This window comes from Idiotropiscis lumnitzeri, chromosome 9, assembly GCF_059441095.1.
Source record: "Idiotropiscis lumnitzeri isolate Australia: NSW breed Sydney's pygmy pipehorse chromosome 9, RoL_Ilum_1.0, whole genome shotgun sequence".
NCBI classification, from domain to species: Eukaryota; Metazoa; Chordata; class Actinopteri; order Syngnathiformes; family Syngnathidae; genus Idiotropiscis; species Idiotropiscis lumnitzeri.
Genome location: NC_142399.1, coordinates 21,136,574 through 21,155,344, shown reverse-complemented (window position 1 = coordinate 21,155,344; position 18,771 = coordinate 21,136,574). Strand labels below are relative to the sequence as shown.

Sequence of the window (18,771 nt, the reverse complement as noted above, 5' to 3'; positions counted from 1 at the left end):
AAATCAAGATTCCGCAAAATAGAAAATTCATTCCCACTGAATTGGGATTCAAGATTTCTGAAATGTATGAGTTTCATTAAATACTGAAGGAGTTTTCTGCCAATGAAAATCATTATACATTGTTTCAGTCGTCCTTTCTAAGAAACCCGTCTGTTGTATTTTATTTTGGCCTTACGTGTAGCTGTCAGCGGTGGAGAGACAATACTGCCATTGCATAGCAACACACTCGGGGCCGTGATCGTATAGTGGTTAGTGCTCTGTGTTGTGGCCGCAGCAACCCCGGTTCGAGTCCGTGTCACGGCAGCCTCAGCTTCATCAATAGTGTTGCTTGCTTGACAAGTGGAGAGATACGCGTCCCCACCCGATGTCTTACAGACAACTACACACATGCGTGGGGCTAGTGGCGCAATGGATACCGCATCTGACTTCGGATCAGAAGATTCTAGGTTCGACTCCTAGCTAGCTCGTCTTACATTTTGTGCTAAACCTGTGCATTGTGTATCTTTTCATGAATTCTCTGGAGAGGGCTTTCTTCACCAATGTCAACAAGAAGAAGGTCCTTCCACTGCTGAATAAACTCTTTGTCAAACATTAACCTGGAGAGTTACATTCTTCAACACAATTTTAGAAGTACCTTTTCCTTCAAGAAGGTCGTCCTGTCATTGGAAAAGGTTGCTTAAATCTCAAAATCAAGATTTCGCAAAATAGAAAATTCATTCCCACTGAATTGGGATTCAAGATTTCTGAAATGTATGAGTTTCATTAAATACTGAAGGAGTTTTCTGCCAATGAAAATCATTGAACATTGTTTCAGTCGTCCTTTCTAAGAAACCCGTCTGTTGCATTTTATTTTGGCCTTACGTGTAGCTGTCAGCGGTGCAGAGATAATTCTGCCATTGCATAGCAACTCACGCGGGGCCGTGATCGTATAGTGGTTAGTATTCTGTGTTGTGGCCGCAGCAACCCCGGTTCGAATCCGGGTCACGGCAGCCTCAGCTTCACCAATAGTGTTGCTTGCTTGACCAATGGGGACATACGCGTCCCCACCCGATGTCTTACAGACAACTCCACACATGAGTGGGGCGAGTGGCGCAATGGATACCGCATCTGATAATTGTTCAGGACATTTGAGGTTTGACTCCCAGCTAGCTCGTCTTACATTTTGTGCTAAACCTGTGCATCGTGTATCTTTTCATGAATTCACTGGAGAGGGCTCACTTCACCAATGTCAACAAGGAGAAGGTCCTTCCAGTGCTTAATAAACTCTTTGTCAAACATTAACCTGGAGAGTTACATTCTTTAACACAATTTTAGAAGTAACTTTTCCTTCAAGAAGGTCGTCCTGTCATTGGAAAAGGTTGCTTAAATCTCAAAATCAAGATCCTGCGAAATAGAAAATTCATTCCCACTGAATTGGTATTCAATATTTCTGAATTGTATGAGTTTCATGAAATACTGAAGGAGTTTTCTGCCAATGAAAGTCATTTAACATTGTTTGAGTCGTCCTTTCTAAAAAAAACAGTCTGTTGCATTTTATTTTGGCCGTACGTGTAGCTGTCAGCGGTAGACAGACAATTTTGCCATTGCATAGCTATACACTCGGGGCCGTGATCGTATCGGTGTTAATTTTCTATGTTCTGGCCGCAGCAACACAGGTTCGGTTCTGGGTCACGGCAGCCTCAGCTCCACCAATAGAGTTGCTTGCTTCACTAGTGGGGAGATACGAGTCCCCCCAGATGTCTTACAGACAACTCCACACATGAGTGGGGCGAGTGGCGCAATGGATACCGCATCTGATAATGGTTCCGGACATTCTAGGTTTGACTCCCAGCTAGCTCGTCTTACATTTTGTGCTAAACCTGTGCATCGTGTATCTTTTCATGAATTCACTGGAGAGGGCTCACTTCACCAATGTCAACAAGGAGAAGGTCCTTCCAGTGCTTAATAAACTCTTTGTCAAACATTAACCTGGAGAGTTACATTCTTTAACACAATTTTAGAAGTAACTTTTCCTTCAAGAAGGTCGTCCTGTCATTGGAAAAGGTTGCTTAAATCTCAAAATCAAGATCCTGCGAAATAGAAAATTCATTCCCACTGAATTGGTATTCAATATTTCTGAATTGTATGAGTTTCATGAAATACTGAAGGAGTTTTCTGCCAATGAAAGTCATTTAACATTGTTTGAGTCGTCCTTTCTAAAAAAAACAGTCTGTTGCATTTTATTTTGGCCGTAAGTGTAGCTGTCAGCAGTAGACAGACAATTTTGCCATTGCATAGCTATACACTCGGGGGCCGTGATCGTATTGGTGTTAGTTCTCTATGTTCTGGCCGCAGCAACACAGGTTCGGTTCCGGTTCACGGCAGCCTCAGCTCCACCAATAGAGTTGCTTGCTTGACCAGTGGGGAGATACGAGTTCCCCCAGATGTCTGACAGACAACTCCACACATGAGTGGGGCGAGTGGCGCAATGGATACCGCATCTGATAATGGTTCAGGACATTCTAGGTTTGACTCTCAGCTAGCTCGTCTTACATTTTGTGCTAAACCTGTGCATCGTGTATGTTTTCATGAATTCACTGGAGAGGGCTCACTTCACCAATGTCAACAAGGAAAAGGTCCTTCCAGTGCTTAATAAACTCTTTGTCAAACATTAACCTGGAGAGTTACATTCTTCATCACAATTTTAGAAGTACCTTTTCCTTCAAGAAGGTCGTCCTGTCATTGGAAAAGGTTGCTTAAATCTCAAAATCAAGATTCCGCAAAATAGAAAATTCATTCCAACTGAATTGGGATTCAAGATTTCTGAAATGTATGAGTTTCATTAAATACTGAAGGAGTTTTCTGCCAATGAAAATCATTGAACATTGTTTCAGTCGTCCTTTCTAAGAAACCTGTCTGTTGCATTTTATTTTGGCCTTACATGTAGCTGTCAGCGGTGGAGAGACAATTCTGCCATTGCATAGCAACACACTCGGGGCAGTGTTCGTATAGTGGTTAGTACTCTGTGTTGTGGCCGCAGCAACCCTGGTTCGAGCCCGTTTCACGGCAGCCTCAGCTTCACCAATAGTGTTGCTTGCTTGACCAGTGGAGAGATATGCGTCCCCACCCGATGTCTTACAGACAACTACACACATGCGTGGGGCTAGTGGCGCAATGGATACCGCATCTGACTACGGATCAGAAGATTCTAGGTTCGACTCCTAGCTAGCTCGTCTTACATTTTGTGCTAAACCTGTGCATTGTGTATCTTTTTATGAATTCTCTGGAGAGGGCTTTCTTCACCAATGTCAACAAGGAGAAGGTCCTTCCACTGCTGAATAAACTCTTTGTCAAACATTAACCTGGAGAGTTACATTCTTCAACACAATTTTAGAAGTACCTTTTCCTTCAAGAAGGTCGTCCTGTCATTGGAAAAGGTTGCTTAAATCTCAAAATCAAGATTCCGCAAAATAGAAAATTCATTCCCACTGAATTGGGATTCAAGATTTCTGAAATGTATGAGTTTCATTAAATACTGAAGGAGTTTTCTGCCAATGAAAATCATTTAACATTGTTTCAGTCGTCCTATCTACGAAACCCGTCTGTTGCATTTTATTTTGGCCTTACGTGTAGCTGTCAGCGGTGCAGAGATAATTCTGCCATTGCATAGCAACGCATTCGGGGTCGTGATTGTATATTGGTTAGTACTCTGTGTTTTGGCCGCAGCAACCCCGGTTTGAATCCGGGTCACGGCAGCCTCAGCTTCACCGATAGTGTTCCTTGCTTGACCAGTGGGGAGATACGCGTCCCCACCCGATGTCTTTCAGACAACTACACACATGCGTAGGGCTAGTGGCGCAATGGATAACGCATCTGACTACGGATCAGAAGATTCTAGGTTCGACTCCTAGCTAGCTCGTCTTACATTTTGTGCTAAACCTGTGCATTGTGTATCTTTTTATGAATTCTCTGGAGAGGGCTTTCTTCACAAATGTCAACAAGGAGAAGGTCCTTCCAGTGCTGAATAAACTCTTTGTCAAACATTAACCTGGAGAGTTACATTCTTCAACACAATTTTAGAAGTACCTTTTCCTTCAAGAAGGTCGTCCTGTCATTGGAAAAGGTAGCTTAAATCTCAAAATCAAGATTCCGCAAAATAGAAAATTCATTCCCACTGAATTGGGATTCAAGATTTCTGAAATGTATGAGTTTCATTAAATACTGAAGGAGTTTTCTGCCAATGAAAATCATTTAACATTGTTTCAGTCGTCCTATCTACGAAACCCGTCTGTTGCATTTTATTTTGGCCTTACGTGTAGCTGTCAGCGGTGCAGAGATAATTCTGCCATTGCATAGCAACTCACACGGGGCCGTGATCGTATAGTGGTTAGTACTCTGTGTTGTGGCCGCAGCAACCCCGGTTCGAATCCGGGTCACGGCAGCCTCAGCTTCACCAATAGTGTTGCTTGCTTGACCAATGGAGACATACGCGTCCCCACCCGATGTCTTACAGACAACTCCACACATGAGTGGGGCGAGTGGCGCAATGGATACCGCATCTGATAATGGTTCAGGACATTCTAGGTTTGACTCCCAGCTAGCTGGTCTTACATTTTGTGCTAAACCTGTGCATCGTGTATCTTTTCATGATTTCACTGGGGAGGGCTCACATCACCAATGTCAACAAGGAAAAGGTCCTTCCAGTGCTTAATAAACTCTTTGTCAAACATTAACCTTGAGAGTTACATTCTTCATCACAATTTTAGAAGTACCTTTTCCTTCAAGAAGGTCGTCCTGTCATTGGAAAAGGTTGCTTAAATCTCAAAATCAAGATTCCGCAAAATAGAAAATTAATTCCCACTGAATTGGGATTCAAGATTTCTGAAATGTATGAGTTTCATTAAATACTGAAGGAGTTTTCTGCCAATGAAAATCATTGAACATTGTTTCAGTCGTCCTTTCTAAGAAACCCGTCTGTTGCATTTTATTTTGGCCTTACGTGTAGCTGTCAGCGGTGGAGAGACAATTCTGCCATTGCATAGCAACACATTCGGGGTCGTGATTGTATATTGGTTAGTACTCTGTGTTTTGGCCGCAGCAACCCCGGTTTGAATCCGGGTCACGGCAGCCTCAGCTTCACCGATAGTGTTCCTTGCTTGACCAGTGGGGAGATACGCGTCCCCACCCGATGTCTTTCAGACAACTACGCACATGCGTAGGGCTAGTGGCGCAATGGATAACGCATCTGACTACGGATCAGAAGATTCTAGGTTCGACTCCTAGCTAGCTCGTCTTACATTTTGTGCTAAACCTGTGCATTGTGTATCTTTTTATGAATTCTCTGGAGAGGGCTTTCTTCACAAATGTCAACAAGGAGAAGGTCCTTCCAGTGCTGAATAAACTCTTTGTCAAACATTAACCTGGAGAGTTACATTCTTCAACACAATTTTAGAAGTACCTTTTCCTTCAAGAAGGTCGTCCTGTCATTGGAAAAGGTAGCTTAAATCTCAAAATCAAGATTCCGCAAAATAGAAAATTCATTCCCACTGAATTGGGATTCAAGATTTCTGAAATGTATGAGTTTCATTAAATACTGAAGGAGTTTTCTGCCAATGAAAGTCATTTAACATTGTTTCAGTCGTCCTATCTACGAAACCCGTCTGTTGCATTTTATTTTGGCCTTACGTGTAGCTGTCAGCGGTGCAGAGATAATTCTGCCATTGCATAGCAACTCACACGGGGCCGTGATCGTATAGTGGTTAGTACTCTGTGTTGTGGCCGCAGCAACCCTGGTTCGAATCCGGGTCACGGCAGCCTCAGCTTCACCAATAGTGTTGCTTGCTTGACCAATGGAGACATACGCGTCCCCACCCGATGTCTTACAGACAACTCCACACATGAGTGGGGCGAGTGGCGCAATGGATACCGCATCTGATAATGGTTCAGGACATTCTAGGTTTGACTCCCAGCTAGCTGGTCTTACATTTTGTGCTAAACCTGTGCATCGTGTATCTTTTCATGATTTCACTGGGGAGGGCTCACATCACCAATGTCAACAAGGAAAAGGTCCTTCCAGTGCTTAATAAACTCTTTGTCAAACATTAACCTGGAGAGTTACATTCTTCATCACAATTTTAGAAGTACCTTTTCCTTCAAGAAGGTCGTCCTGTCATTGGAAAAGGTTGCTTAAATCTCAAAATCAAGATTCCGCAAAATAGAAAATTCATTCCCACTGAATTGGGATTCAAGATTTCTGAAATGTATGAGTTTCATTAAATACTGAAGGAGTTTTCTGCCAATGAAAATCATTGAACATTGTTTCAGTCGTCCTTTCTAAGAAACCCGTCTGTTGCATTTTATTTTGGCCTTACGTGTAGCTGTCAGCGGTGGAGAGACAATTCTGCCATTGCATAGCAACACACTCGGGGCAGTGATCGTATAGTGATTAGTACTCTGTGTTGTGGCCGCCGCAACCCCGGTTCGAGTCCGTGTCACGGCAGCCTCAGCTTCACCAATAGTGTTGCTTGCTTGACCAGTGGAGAGATACGCGTCCCCACCCGATGTCTTTCAGACAACTACACACATTCGTGGGGCTAGTGGCGCAATGGATAACGCATCTGACTACGGATCAGAAGATTCTAGGTTCGACTCCTAGCTAGCTCGTCTTACATTTTGTGCTAAACCTGTGCATTGTGTATCTTTTTATGAATTCTCTGGAGAGGGCTTTCTTCACCAATGTCAACAAGGAGAAGGTCCTTCCAGTGCTGAATAAACTCTTTGTCAAACATTAACCTGGAGAGTTACATTCTTCAACAGAATTTTAGAAGTACCTTTTCCTTCAAGAAGGTCGTCCTGTCATTGGAAAAGGTTGCTTAAATCTCAAAATCAAGATTCCGCAAAATAGAAAATTCATTCCCACTGAATTGGGATTCAAGATTTCTGAAATGTATGAGTTTCATTAAATACTGAAGGAGTTTTCTGCCAATGAGAATCATTGAACATTGTTTCAGTCGTCCTATCTACGAAACCCGTCTGTTGCATTTTATTTTGGCCTTACGTGTAGCTGTCAGCGGTGCAGAGACAATTCTGCCATTGCATAGCAACACACTCGGGGCCGTGATCGTATAGTGGTTAGTACTCTGTGTTGTGGCCGCAGCAACCCCGGTTCGAATCCGGGTCACGGCAGCCTCAGCTTCACCAATAGTGTTGCTTGCTTGACCAGTGGGGAGATACGCGTCCCCACCCGAAGTCTTACAGAAAACTCCACACATGGGTGGGGCGAGTGGCGCAATGGATACCGCATCTGATAATGATTCAGGACATTCGAGGTTTGACTCCCAGCAAGCTCGTCTTACATTTTGTGCTAAACCATTGCATCGTGTATCTTTTCATGAATTCACTGGAGAGGGCTCACTTCACCAATCTCAACAAGGAAAAGGTCCTTCCAGTGCTTAATAAACTCTTTGTCAAACATTAACCTGGAGAGTTACATTCTTCAACACAATTTTAGAAGTACCTTTTCCTTCAAGAAGGTCATCCTGTCATTGGAAAAGGTTGCTTAAATCTCAAAATCCAGATCCTGCGAAATAGAAAATTCATTCCCACTGAATTGGTATTCAAGATTTCTGAATTGTATGAGTTTCATGAAATACTTAAGGAGTTTTCTGCCAATGAAAGTCATTTAGCATTGTTTGAGTCGTCCTTTCTAAAAAAAACAGTCTGTTGCATTTTATTTTGGCCGTACGTGTAGCTGTCAGCGGTAGACAGACAATTTTGCCATCGCATAGCTATACACTCGGGGCCGTGATCGTATCGGTGTTAGTTTTCTATGTTCTGGCAGCAGCAACACAGGTTCGGTTCTGGGTCACGGCAGCCTCAGCTCCACCAATAGATTTGCTTGCTTCACTAGTGGGGAGATACGAGTCCCCCCAGATGTCTTACAGACAACTCCACACATGAGTGGGGCGAGTGGCGCAATGGATACCGCATCTGATAATGGTTCAGGACATTCTAGGTTTGACTCCCAGCTAGCTCGTCTTACATTTTGTGCTAAACCTGTGCATCGTGTATCTTTTCATGAATTCACTGGAGAGGGCTCACTTCACCAATGTCAACAAGGAGAAGGTCCTTCCAGTGCTTAATAAACTCTTTGTCAAACATTAACCTGGAGTTACATTCTTCAACACAATTTTAGAAGTAACTTTTCCTTCAAGAAGGTCGTCCTGTCATTGGAAAAGGTTGCTTAAATCTCAAAATCAAGATCCTGCGAAATAGAAAATTCATTCCCACTGAATTGGTATTCAAGATTTCTGAATTGTATGAGTTTCATGAAATACTGAAGGAGTTTTCTGCCAATGAAAGTCATTTAACATTGTTTGAGTCGTCCTTTCTAAAAAAACAGTCTGTTGCATTTTATTTTGGCCGTAAGTGTAGCTGTCAGCAGTAGACAGACAATTTTGCCATTGCATAGCTATACACTCGGGGGCCGTGATCGTATCGGTGTTAGTTCTCTATGTTCTGGCCGCAGCAAGACAGGTTCGGTTCCGGTTCACGGCAGCCTCAGCTCCACCAATAGAGTTGCTTGCTTGACCAGTGGGGAGATACGAGTTCCCCCAGATGTCTTACAGACAACTCCACACATGAGTGGGGCGAGTGGCGCAATGGATACCGCATCTGATAATGGTTCAGGACATTCTAGGTTTGACTCCCAGCTAGCTCGTCTTACATTTTGTGCTAAACCTGTGCATCGTGTATCTTTTCATGAATTCACTGGGGAGTGCTCACTTCACCAATGTCAACAAGGAAAAGGTCCTTCCAGTGCTTAATAAACTCTTTGTCAAACATTAACCTGGAGAGTTACATTCTTCAACACAATTTTAGAAGTGCCTTTTCCTTCAAGAAGGTCGTCCTGTCATTGGAAAAGGTTGCTTAAATCTCAAAATCAAGATTCCGCAAAATAGAAAATTCATTCCCACTGAATTGGGATTCAAGATTTCTGAAATGTATGAGTTTCATTAAATACTGAAGGAGTTTTCTGCCAATGAAAATCATTGAACATTGTTTCAGTCGTCCTTTCTAAGAAACCCGTCTGTTGCATTTTATTTTGGCCTTACGTGTAGCTGTCAGCGGTGGAGAGACAATTCTGCCATTGCATAGCAACACATTCGGGGTCGTGATTGTATATTGGTTAGTACTCTGTGTTTTGGCCGCAGCAACCCCGGTTTGAATCCGGGTCACGGCAGCCTCAGCTTCACCGATAGTGTTCCTTGCTTGACCAGTGGGGAGATACGCGTCCCCACCCGATGTCTTTCAGACAACTACACACATGCGTGGGGCTAGTGGCGCAATGGATACCGCATCTGATAATGGTTCAGGACATTCTAGGTTCGACTCCTAGCTAGCTCGTCTTACATTTTGTGCTAAACCTGTGCATTGTGTATCTTTTCATGAATTCTCTGGAGAGGGCTCACTTCACCAATGTGAACAAGGAGAAGGTCCTTCCAGTGCTTAATAAACTCTTTGTCAAACATTAACCTGGAGAGTTACATTCTTCATCACAATTTTAGAAGTACCTTTTCCTTCAAGAAGGTCGTCCTGTCATTGGAAAAGGTTGCTTAAATCTCAAAATCAAGATTCCGCAAAATAGAAAATTCATTCCCACTGAATTGGGATTCAAGATTTCTGAAATGTATGAGTTTCATTAAATACTGAAGGAGTTTTCTGCCAATGAAAATCATTTAACATTGTTTCAGTCGTCCTATCTACGAAACCCGTCTGTTGCATTTTATTTTGGCCTTACGTGTAGCTGTCAGCGGTGCAGAGATAATTCTGCCATTGCATAGCAACTCACTCGGGGCCGTGATCGTATAGTGGTTAGTACTCTGTGTTGTGGCCGCAGCAACCCCGGTTCGAATCCGGGTCACGGCAGCCTCAGCTTCACCAATAGTGTTGCTTGCTTGACCAATGGGGACATACGCGTCCCCACCCGATGTCTTACAGACTACTCCACACATGAGTGGGGCGAGTGGCGCAATGGATACCGCATCTGATAATTGTTCAGGACATTTGAGGTTTGACTCCCAGCTAGCTCGTCTTACATTTTGTGCTAAACCTGTGCATCGTGTATCTTTTCATGAATTCACTGGAGAGGGCTCACTTCACCAATCTCAACAAGGAAAAGGTCCTTCCAGTGCTGAATAAACTCTTTGTCAAACATTAACCCGGAGAGTTACATTCTTCAACACAATTTTAGAAGTACCTTTTCCTTCAAGAAGGTCGTCCTGTCATTGGAAAAGGTTGCTTAAATCTCAAAATCCAGATCCTGCGAAATAGAAAATTCATTCCCACTGAATTGGTATTCAAGATTTCTGAATTGTATGAGTTTCATGAAATACTGAAGGAGTTTTCTGCCAATGAAAGTCATTTAACATTGTTTGAGTCGTCCTTTCTAAAAAAAACAGTCTGTTGCATTTTATTTTGGCCGTACGTGTAGCTGTCAGCGGGAGACAGACAATTTTGCCATCGCATAGCTATACACTCGGGGCCGTGATCGTATCGGTGTTAGTTTTCTATCTTCTGGCCGCAGCAACACAGGTTCGGTTCTGGGTCACGGCAGCCTCAGCTCCACCAATAGAGTTGCTTGCTTGACCAGTGGGGAGATACGAGTCCCCCCAGATGTCTTACAGACAACTCCACACATGAGTGGGGCGAGTGGCGCAATGGATACCGCATCTGATAATGGTTCAGGACATTCTAGGTTTGACTCCCAGCTAGCTGGTCTTACATTTTGTGCTAAACCTGTGCATCGTGTATCTTTTCATGATTTCACTGGGGAGGGCTCACATCACCAATGTCAACAAGGAAAAGGTCCTTCCAGTGCTTAATAAACTCTTTGTCAAACATTAACCTGGAGAGTTACATTCTTCATCACAATTTTAGAAGTACCTTTTCCTTCAAGAAGGTCGTCCTGTCATTGGAAAAGGTTGCTTAAATCTCAAAATCAAGATTCCGCAAAATAGAAAATTCATTCCCACTGAATTGGGATTCAAGATTTCTGAAATGTATGAGTTTCATTAAATACTGAAGGAGTTTTCTGCCAATGAAAATCATTGAACATTGTTTCAGTCGTCCTTTCTAAGAAACCCGTCTGTTGCATTTTATTTTGGCCTTACGTGTAGCTGTCAGCGGTGGAGAGACAATTCTGCCATTGCATAGCACCACACTCGGGGCAGTGATCGTATAGTGATTAGTACTCTGTGTTGTGGCCGCCGCAACCCCGGTTCGAGTCCGTGTCACGGCAGCCTCAGCTTCACCAATAGTGTTGCTTGCTTGACCAGTGGAGAGATACGCGTCCCCACCCGATGTCTTTCAGACAACTACACACATTCGTGGGGCTAGTGGCGCAATGGATAACGCATCTGACTACGGATCAGAAGATTCTAGGTTCGACTCCTAGCTAGCTCGTCTTACATTTTGTGCTAAACCTGTGCATTGTGTATCTTTTTATGAATTCTCTGGAGAGGGCTTTCTTCACCAATGTCAACAAGGAGAAGGTCCTTCCAGTGCTGAATAAACTCTTTGTCAAACATTAACCTGGAGAGTTACATTCTTCAACACAATTTTAGAAGTACCTTTTCCTTCAAGAAGGTCGTCCTGTCATTGGAAAAGGTAGCTTAAATCTCAAAATCAAGATTCCGCAAAATAGAAAATTCATTCCCACTGAATTGGGATTCAAGATTTCTGAAATGTATGAGTTTCATTAAATACTGAAGGAGTTTTCTGCCAATGAAAATCATTTAACATTGTTTGAGTCGTCCTTTCTAAAAAAACCAGTCTGTTGCATTTTATTTTGGCCGTACGTGTAGCTGTCAGCGGTAGACAGACAATTTTGCCATCGCATAGCTATACACTCGGGGCCGTGATCGTATCGGTGTTAGTTTTCTATGTTCTGGCCGCAGCAACACAGGTTCGGTTCTGGGTCACGGCAGCCTCAGCTCCACCCATGGAGTTGCTTCCTTGACTAGTGGGGAGACACGAGTCCCCCCAGATGTCTTACAGACAACTCCACACATGAGTGGGGCGAGTGGCGCAATGGATAACGCATCTGACTACGGATCAGAAGATTCTAGGTTTGACTCCCAGCTAGCTCGTCTTACATTTTGTGCTAAACCTGTGCATCGTGTATCTTTTCATGAATTCACTGGAGAGGGCTCACTTCACCAATGTCAACAAGGAGAAGGTCCTTCCAGTGCTTAATAAACTCTTTGTCAAACATTAACCTGTAGAGTTACATTCTTCAACACAATTTTAGAAGTAACTTTTCCTTCAAGAAGGTCGTCCTGTCATTGGAAAAGGTTGCTTAAATCTCAAAATCAAGATCCTGCGAAATAGAAAATTCATTCCCACTGAATTGGTATTCAAGATTTCTGAATTGTATGAGTTTCATGAAATACTGAAGGAGTTTTCTGCCAATGAAAGTCATTTAACATTGTTTGAGTCGTCCTTTCTAAAAACACAGTCTGTTGCATTTTATTTTGGCCGTAAGTGTAGCTGTCGGCAGTAGACAGACAATTTTGCCATTGCATAGCTATACACTCGGGGCCGTGATCGTATCGGTGTTAGTTCTCTATGTTCTGGCCGCAGCAACACAGGTTCGGTTCCGGTTCACGGCAGCCTCAGCTCCACCAATAGAGTTGCTTGCTTGACCAGTGGGGAGATACGAGTCCCCCCAGATGTCTAACAGAAAACTCCACACATGAGTGGGGCGAGTGGCGCAATGGATACCGCATCTGATAATGGTTCAGGACATTCGAGGTTTGACTCCCAGCTACCTCGTCTTACATTTTGTGCTAAACCTGTGCATCGTGTATCTTTTCATGAATTCACTGGAGAGGGCTCACATCACCAATGTCAACAAGGAGAAGGTCCTTCCAGTGCTTAATAAACTCTTTGTCAAACATTAACCTGTAGAGTTACATTCTTCAACACAATTTTAGAAGTAACTTTTCCTTCAAGAAGGTCGTCCTGTCATTGGAAAAGGTTGCTTAAATCTCAAAATCAAGATCCTGCGAAATAGAAAATTCATTCCCACTGAATTGGTATTCAAGATTTCTGAATTGTATGAGTTTCATGAAATACTGAAGGAGTTTTCTGCCAATGAAAGTCATTTAACATTGTTTCAGTCGTCCTTTCTAAGAAACCCGTCGATTGTATTTTATTTTGGCCTTACGTGTAGCTGTCAGCGGTGGAGAGACAATACTGCCATTGCATAGCAACACACTCGGGGCCGTGATCGTATAGTGGTTAGTGCTCTGTGTTGTGGCCGCAGCAACCCCGGTTCGAGTCCGTGTCACGGCAGCCTCAGCTTCACCAATAGTGTTGCTTGCTTGACAAGTGGAGAGATACGCGTCCCCACCCGATGTCTTACAGACAACTACACACATGCGTGGGGCTAGTGGCGCAATGGATACCGCGTCTGACTTCGGATCAGAAGATTCTAGGTTCGACTCCTAGCTAGCTCGTCTTCCATTTTGTGCTAAACCTGTGCATTGTGTATCTTTTCATGAATTCTCTGGAGAGGGCTTTCTTCACCAATGTCAACAAGAAGAAGGTCCTTCCAGTGCTTAATAAACTCTTTGTCAAACATTAACCTGGAGTTACATTCTTCAACACAATTTTAGAAGTAACTTTTCCTTCAAGAAGGTCGTCCTGTCATTGGAAAAGGTTGCTTAAATCTCAAAATCAAGATCCTGCGAAATAGAAAATTCATTCCCACTGAATTGGTATTCAAGATTTCTGAATTGTATGAGTTTCATGAAATACTGAAGGAGTTTTCTGCCAATGAAAGTCATTTAACATTGTTTGAGTCGTCCTTTCTAAAAAAACAGTCTGTTGCATTTTATTTTGGCCGTAAGTGTAGCTGTCAGCAGTAGACAGACAATTTTGCCATTGCATAGCTATACACTCGGGGGCCGTGATCGTATCGGTGTTAGTTCTCTATGTTCTGGCCGCAGCAAGACAGGTTCGGTTCCGGTTCACGGCAGCCTCAGCTCCACCAATAGAGTTGCTTGCTTGACCAGTGGGGAGATACGAGTTCCCCCAGATGTCTTACAGACAACTCCACACATGAGTGGGGCGAGTGGCGCAATGGATACCGCATCTGATAATGGTTCAGGACATTCTAGGTTTGACTCCCAGCTAGCTCGTCTTACATTTTGTGCTAAACCTGTGCATCGTGTATCTTTTCATGAATTCACTGGGGAGTGCTCACTTCACCAATGTCAACAAGGAAAAGGTCCTTCCAGTGCTTAATAAACTCTTTGTCAAACATTAACCTGGAGAGTTACATTCTTCAACACAATTTTAGAAGTGCCTTTTCCTTCAAGAAGGTCGTCCTGTCATTGGAAAAGGTTGCTTAAATCTCAAAATCAAGATTCCGCAAAATAGAAAATTCATTCCCACTGAATTGGGATTCAAGATTTCTGAAATGTATGAGTTTCATTAAATACTGAAGGAGTTTTCTGCCAATGAAAATCATTGAACATTGTTTCAGTCGTCCTTTCTAAGAAACCCGTCTGTTGCATTTTATTTTGGCCTTACGTGTAGCTGTCAGCGGTGGAGAGACAATTCTGCCATTGCATAGCAACACATTCGGGGTCGTGATTGTATATTGGTTAGTACTCTGTGTTTTGGCCGCAGCAACCCCGGTTTGAATCCGGGTCACGGCAGCCTCAGCTTCACCGATAGTGTTCCTTGCTTGACCAGTGGGGAGATACGCGTCCCCACCCGATGTCTTTCAGACAACTACACACATGCGTGGGGCTAGTGGCGCAATGGATACCGCATCTGATAATGGTTCAGGACATTCTAGGTTCGACTCCTAGCTAGCTCGTCTTACATTTTGTGCTAAACCTGTGCATTGTGTATCTTTTCATGAATTCTCTGGAGAGGGCTCACTTCACCAATGTGAACAAGGAGAAGGTCCTTCCAGTGCTTAATAAACTCTTTGTCAAACATTAACCTGGAGAGTTACATTCTTCATCACAATTTTAGAAGTACCTTTTCCTTCAAGAAGGTCGTCCTGTCATTGGAAAAGGTTGCTTAAATCTCAAAATCAAGATTCCGCAAAATAGAAAATTCATTCCCACTGAATTGGGATTCAAGATTTCTGAAATGTATGAGTTTCATTAAATACTGAAGGAGTTTTCTGCCAATGAAAATCATTTAACATTGTTTCAGTCGTCCTATCTACGAAACCCGTCTGTTGCATTTTATTTTGGCCTTACGTGTAGCTGTCAGCGGTGCAGAGATAATTCTGCCATTGCATAGCAACTCACTCGGGGCCGTGATCGTATAGTGGTTAGTACTCTGTGTTGTGGCCGCAGCAACCCCGGTTCGAATCCGGGTCACGGCAGCCTCAGCTTCACCAATAGTGTTGCTTGCTTGACCAATGGGGACATACGCGTCCCCACCCGATGTCTTACAGACTACTCCACACATGAGTGGGGCGAGTGGCGCAATGGATACCGCATCTGATAATTGTTCAGGACATTTGAGGTTTGACTCCCAGCTAGCTCGTCTTACATTTTGTGCTAAACCTGTGCATCGTGTATCTTTTCATGAATTCACTGGAGAGGGCTCACTTCACCAATCTCAACAAGGAAAAGGTCCTTCCAGTGCTGAATAAACTCTTTGTCAAACATTAACCCGGAGAGTTACATTCTTCAACACAATTTTAGAAGTACCTTTTCCTTCAAGAAGGTCGTCCTGTCATTGGAAAAGGTTGCTTAAATCTCAAAATCCAGATCCTGCGAAATAGAAAATTCATTCCCACTGAATTGGTATTCAAGATTTCTGAATTGTATGAGTTTCATGAAATACTGAAGGAGTTTTCTGCCAATGAAAGTCATTTAACATTGTTTGAGTCGTCCTTTCTAAAAAAAACAGTCTGTTGCATTTTATTTTGGCCGTACGTGTAGCTGTCAGCGGGAGACAGACAATTTTGCCATCGCATAGCTATACACTCGGGGCCGTGATCGTATCGGTGTTAGTTTTCTATCTTCTGGCCGCAGCAACACAGGTTCGGTTCTGGGTCACGGCAGCCTCAGCTCCACCAATAGAGTTGCTTGCTTGACCAGTGGGGAGATACGAGTCCCCCCAGATGTCTTACAGACAACTCCACACATGAGTGGGGCGAGTGGCGCAATGGATACCGCATCTGATAATGGTTCAGGACATTCTAGGTTTGACTCCCAGCTAGCTGGTCTTACATTTTGTGCTAAACCTGTGCATCGTGTATCTTTTCATGATTTCACTGGGGAGGGCTCACATCACCAATGTCAACAAGGAAAAGGTCCTTCCAGTGCTTAATAAACTCTTTGTCAAACATTAACCTGGAGAGTTACATTCTTCATCACAATTTTAGAAGTACCTTTTCCTTCAAGAAGGTCGTCCTGTCATTGGAAAAGGTTGCTTAAATCTCAAAATCAAGATTCCGCAAAATAGAAAATTCATTCCCACTGAATTGGGATTCAAGATTTCTGAAATGTATGAGTTTCATTAAATACTGAAGGAGTTTTCTGCCAATGAAAATCATTGAACATTGTTTCAGTCGTCCTTTCTAAGAAACCCGTCTGTTGCATTTTATTTTGGCCTTACGTGTAGCTGTCAGCGGTGGAGAGACAATTCTGCCATTGCATAGCACCACACTCGGGGCAGTGATCGTATAGTGATTAGTACTCTGTGTTGTGGCCGCCGCAACCCCGGTTCGAGTCCGTGTCACGGCAGCCTCAGCTTCACCAATAGTGTTGCTTGCTTGACCAGTGGAGAGATACGCGTCCCCACCCGATGTCTTTCAGACAACTACACACATTCGTGGGGCTAGTGGCGCAATGGATAACGCATCTGACTACGGATCAGAAGATTCTAGGTTCGACTCCTAGCTAGCTCGTCTTACATTTTGTGCTAAACCTGTGCATTGTGTATCTTTTTATGAATTCTCTGGAGAGGGCTTTCTTCACCAATGTCAACAAGGAGAAGGTCCTTCCAGTGCTGAATAAACTCTTTGTCAAACATTAACCTGGAGAGTTACATTCTTCAACACAATTTTAGAAGTACCTTTTCCTTCAAGAAGGTCGTCCTGTCATTGGAAAAGGTAGCTTAAATCTCAAAATCAAGATTCCGCAAAATAGAAAATTCATTCCCACTGAATTGGGATTCAAGATTTCTGAAATGTATGAGTTTCATTAAATACTGAAGGAGTTTTCTGCCAATGAAAATCATTTAACATTGTTTGAGTCGTCCTTTCTAAAAAAACCAGTCTGTTGCATTTTATTTTGGCCGTACGTGTAGCTGTCAGCGGTAGACAGACAATTTTGCCATCGCATAGCTATACACTCGGGGCCGTGATCGTATCGGTGTTAGTTTTCTATGTTCTGGCCGCAGCAACACAGGTTCGGTTCTGGGTCACGGCAGCCTCAGCTCCACCCATGGAGTTGCTTCCTTGACTAGTGGGGAGACACGAGTCCCCCCAGATGTCTTACAGACAACTCCACACATGAGTGGGGCGAGTGGCGCAATGGATAACGCATCTGACTACGGATCAGAAGATTCTAGGTTTGACTCCCAGCTAGCTCGTCTTACATTTTGTGCTAAACCTGTGCATCGTGTATCTTTTCATGAATTCACTGGAGAGGGCTCACTTCACCAATGTCAACAAGGAGAAGGTCCTTCCAGTGCTTAATAAACTCTTTGTCAAACATTAACCTGTAGAGTTACATTCTTCAACACAATTTTAGAAGTAACTTTTCCTTCAAGAAGGTCGTCCTGTCATTGGAAAAGGTTGCTTAAATCTCAAAATCAAGATCCTGCGAAATAGAAAATTCATTCCCACTGAATTGGTATTCAAGATTTCTGAATTGTATGAGTTTCATGAAATACTGAAGGAGTTTTCTGCCAATGAAAGTCATTTAACATTGTTTGAGTCGTCCTTTCTAAAAACACAGTCTGTTGCATTTTATTTTGGCCGTAAGTGTAGCTGTCGGCAGTAGACAGACAATTTTGCCATTGCATAGCTATACACTCGGGGCCGTGATCGTATCGGTGTTAGTTCTCTATGTTCTGGCCGCAGCAACACAGGTTCGGTTCCGGTTCACGGCAGCCTCAGCTCCACCAATAGAGTTGCTTGCTTGACCAGTGGGGAGATACGAGTCCCCCCAGATGTCTAACAGAAAACTCCACACATGAGTGGGGCGAGTGGCGCAATGGATACCGCATCTGATAATGGTTCAGGACATTCGAGGTTTGACTCCCAGCTACCTCGTCTTACATTTTGTGCTAAACCTGTGCATCGTGTATCTTTTCATGAATTCACTGGAGAGGGCTCACATCACCAATGTCAACAAGGAGAAGGTCCTTCCAGTGCTTAATAAACTCTTTGTCAAACATTAACCTGTAGAGTTACATTCTTCAACACAATTTTAGAAGTAACTTTTCCTTCAAGAAGGTCGTCCTGTCATTGGAAAAGGTTGCTTAAATCTCAAAATCAAGATCCTGCGAAATAGAAAATTCATTCCCACTGAATTGGTATTCAAGATTTCTGAATTGTATGAGTTTCATGAAATACTGAAGGAGTTTTCTGCCAATGAAAGTCATTTAACATTGTTTCAGTCGTCCTTTCTAAGAAACCCGTCGATTGTATTTTATTTTGGCCTTACGTGTAGCTGTCAGCGGTGGAGAGACAATACTGCCATTGCATAGCAACACACTCGGGGCCGTGATCGTATAGTGGTTAGT

General features: G+C 43.3%; 14 non-coding genes across 14 annotated transcripts; all 14 read left to right on the top strand.

Moving 5' to 3' along the window:
• Nucleotides 1–394: 394 nt before the first annotated feature.
• On the top strand, nucleotides 395–467 carry trnar-ucg (transfer RNA arginine (anticodon UCG)). The gene has a single exon. It is a non-coding gene; the product is annotated as a tRNA-Arg (tRNA).
• Nucleotides 468–917: 450 nt separating this feature from the next.
• Nucleotides 918–989, top strand: trnah-gug (transfer RNA histidin (anticodon GUG)). The gene has a single exon. It is a non-coding gene; the product is annotated as a tRNA-His (tRNA).
• A 2,150-nt stretch (nucleotides 990–3,139) lies between these two features.
• trnar-acg (transfer RNA arginine (anticodon ACG)) lies at nucleotides 3,140–3,212 on the top strand. The gene has a single exon. It is a non-coding gene; the product is annotated as a tRNA-Arg (tRNA).
• A 613-nt stretch (nucleotides 3,213–3,825) lies between these two features.
• On the top strand, nucleotides 3,826–3,898 carry trnar-acg (transfer RNA arginine (anticodon ACG)). The gene has a single exon. It is a non-coding gene; the product is annotated as a tRNA-Arg (tRNA).
• Nucleotides 3,899–4,348: 450 nt separating this feature from the next.
• On the top strand, nucleotides 4,349–4,420 carry trnah-gug (transfer RNA histidin (anticodon GUG)). The gene has a single exon. It is a non-coding gene; the product is annotated as a tRNA-His (tRNA).
• Nucleotides 4,421–5,197: 777 nt separating this feature from the next.
• On the top strand, nucleotides 5,198–5,270 carry trnar-acg (transfer RNA arginine (anticodon ACG)). The gene has a single exon. It is a non-coding gene; the product is annotated as a tRNA-Arg (tRNA).
• A 450-nt stretch (nucleotides 5,271–5,720) lies between these two features.
• trnah-gug (transfer RNA histidin (anticodon GUG)) lies at nucleotides 5,721–5,792 on the top strand. Its single transcript has one exon. It is a non-coding gene; the product is annotated as a tRNA-His (tRNA).
• Nucleotides 5,793–6,569: 777 nt separating this feature from the next.
• On the top strand, nucleotides 6,570–6,642 carry trnar-acg (transfer RNA arginine (anticodon ACG)). Its single transcript has one exon. It is a non-coding gene; the product is annotated as a tRNA-Arg (tRNA).
• A 450-nt stretch (nucleotides 6,643–7,092) lies between these two features.
• trnah-gug (transfer RNA histidin (anticodon GUG)) lies at nucleotides 7,093–7,164 on the top strand. The gene has a single exon. It is a non-coding gene; the product is annotated as a tRNA-His (tRNA).
• A 2,670-nt stretch (nucleotides 7,165–9,834) lies between these two features.
• Nucleotides 9,835–9,906, top strand: trnah-gug (transfer RNA histidin (anticodon GUG)). The gene has a single exon. It is a non-coding gene; the product is annotated as a tRNA-His (tRNA).
• A 1,463-nt stretch (nucleotides 9,907–11,369) lies between these two features.
• Nucleotides 11,370–11,442, top strand: trnar-acg (transfer RNA arginine (anticodon ACG)). Its single transcript has one exon. It is a non-coding gene; the product is annotated as a tRNA-Arg (tRNA).
• Nucleotides 11,443–13,426: 1,984 nt separating this feature from the next.
• On the top strand, nucleotides 13,427–13,499 carry trnar-ucg (transfer RNA arginine (anticodon UCG)). Its single transcript has one exon. It is a non-coding gene; the product is annotated as a tRNA-Arg (tRNA).
• Nucleotides 13,500–15,319: 1,820 nt separating this feature from the next.
• Nucleotides 15,320–15,391, top strand: trnah-gug (transfer RNA histidin (anticodon GUG)). The gene has a single exon. It is a non-coding gene; the product is annotated as a tRNA-His (tRNA).
• A 1,463-nt stretch (nucleotides 15,392–16,854) lies between these two features.
• On the top strand, nucleotides 16,855–16,927 carry trnar-acg (transfer RNA arginine (anticodon ACG)). The gene has a single exon. It is a non-coding gene; the product is annotated as a tRNA-Arg (tRNA).
• Nucleotides 16,928–18,771: the final 1,844 nt, after the last annotated feature.